Below are 2,500 nucleotides of genomic sequence, written 5' to 3' on the forward strand. Positions count from 1 at the left end.
TGCTACAGACAGACAGTCTTCTACAGTGATCATAATAACAAAGTCTGCTACTGACAAACATCCTTTCGTAGTCATCACAACAAAGTCTGTGCTACTGACAAACAGTCTTCCATAGTCATCAGAGCAGTCTGACAGTCTTAGACAGTCATCACAACGAAGTCTTTGCCATTGATATACATCCTTCACAGTCATCACAGCAAAATCTCTGCTACTGATATTTACCAAATAAATTTAAAGACCTTTCTGCAACTATAGCGTGAGTGAGCTGGCCCTCTTCCCTCAGACTTTCCCGATTACTTTCAGATTACTTTATAATTTCCAGAGAGGGATGAAGTGTAATCGAGTGGTGTCTGGCTGATTTGGACATAATATACGCATGTGTCTCATTGGCCTTTGGACGAGGCAACGTGACGGGCGCTGAATTGCGCTTTATCGCAGGCATGATCGCGCGTTATTTGCGGAAACAGTGCTTACCATAGCTGCATGGCTGCAGGCTGGTGGGCCATGATTGGTTGCTGAATGCTGTCGCCGACCCGGTAATTGCTGCTGGCTATTGACGCATTCAGAGTGGAAACATGCACAATCTCGCACCGGATTTTAGTTTTTGATGGTGATATGTTATGGTGTCACACTTTATATGTTGGTGCAGCATTCACCAATTGCTTTACGTTTGATACGGCGGCCACTGTATGTGCGAATGGATGTGCGTATGGCCAGGTGAAGGTGTGATGAAAATACGGTTGAATGCTGGGAAATTTACACTGTTAGGGTAATCCAACTTTGTCCGCTATACATTAATTTATGGATATGATGAATGTTTAAAGCTAGATAATCACTAATTTTTGTTTTTTATATATACTGATTATATCTAATGTGGCATATTGAAGCCTGCTCCTGAGTATGAACCTGCCTTGTCCCGCACAATAAGTGTTAGGCAGCTTTCCCAGCATTTCCCCGCCGGATGAGAGGAAACATTTAACAGCAGTCATATACCGTAATTAATGCCTTCCGCTTACGTTTTAAGATTAAAGGCATTTCATTGTAGTCAGGATCTCACGGTGGTTTACCGGCCATATAAGTGTAGAGTTAACTGGTGGAGAGTCTGCTTCGCATTGTTGAGGATTAATTGCTGATAAATCGGGGAAATTAGGTGAAGAAACTGCAGGAATTATGAAAGAATAAGCGCGCTCGAGAATACAATAGATTGTTCGGAGAAAGCGACCACAGATAATTAGAGATTATCATTATTTTAATTCCAGTTTAGAGCTAGGTAAATGTAAAGATACTTCCTATGTTCTTAATTAGAGGTAAATGAGGCTTTTACGAATATTCAATTAATCAGATTCAAATACGTTTCAGAAAGCGTGGTGCTCTCATTCAGAATGTACCGACAGTGCTTTCCCCCTCTCAAGCTTCGCGTGATCAAGACGAAGAAAGCTATTTGATAACAGCCAGGAGGTGCTGGAGGACCGTAATGAAGTTATCGTTTGATAAAGCCTCAGTCTTGGCTGGGGCGATCGCCTTCAGGAGGCGCGCGTTGTGAATGGTAGAAATGGGGACTCGCAAAGGTCAGCCGAAGAGGAGAGGGGGATGAACAGTGGTCTATTTTTTTTTCCCTTTTTAAATCTGTAATGAAATAAAACGTTGGAATTAATTACGGAGAGCGCCAAACTTCAGCGCCGGCGATGTTATTTCATCGTTTAATCTGCACTGGCAACCTCCGGGCAATATCTGTTGTAATTCCCAGAGAAAAGTAATCGACGCAATTTGGTCGCAGATTGATTAAAAGACCTATGAAGGGCTCGCGCTAAACAACGGCCCGCGGACTCTAATCTGAATACTATTTGATCCTCTGACAGAGTGATTGAGAGTGGTATTGGTACATGTTAGACCGATTTTTATTCCAGTACTTTGTAAATGCAAAGCAAAATTATATCTCTTTGCTGGCTCGAACAAGTTTCAAATATACCATCTCCGAGTGATGAAAGGTCGAGGAGGACAGTCAGAACGGATGAGTGAATGGATGGTCTCGCGAACGGCCTCAACAATGGGCCGCATACGGGGACGTCGTCGCCTGACTGCCAGCAGTTCTCACATTATAGGCATTGGTGTTGTTTCCAGCGACTTTTCTACCAAGGCATTGTTAGCCAACATAAAAGTTCAGGAGAGAAAGCATGATATTTAAAGCGAAAGCAGTGTTCGATACCAGTATGGAAACTCGCATGTTGATGAGGGTCCTCTTAGAGTAGGATTACATAGGTGTTAATATTTATGTTTTATGTTAAAGAAGCAAATTAGCGGGCCTCTTTTTACTCGCTGTACACTTCAAAATGACTGCCCTTTGCATGTTCGGAGTAATGCACTGCTAGATACTTCTGGTGAAGGAAGTGATTTTTAGATCATTTACAAAAGCCTCATTGAGGAAGCATGTGCACGATGCAGCGTCGGCGGCCGGAAGTAATAGGCGTGGAAAATTAGCTAGTCTCTGAAGCCACTTTTA

This window comes from Penaeus monodon, chromosome 14 (genome assembly GCF_015228065.2).
Source record: "Penaeus monodon isolate SGIC_2016 chromosome 14, NSTDA_Pmon_1, whole genome shotgun sequence".
Taxonomy (NCBI): domain Eukaryota; kingdom Metazoa; phylum Arthropoda; class Malacostraca; order Decapoda; family Penaeidae; genus Penaeus; species Penaeus monodon.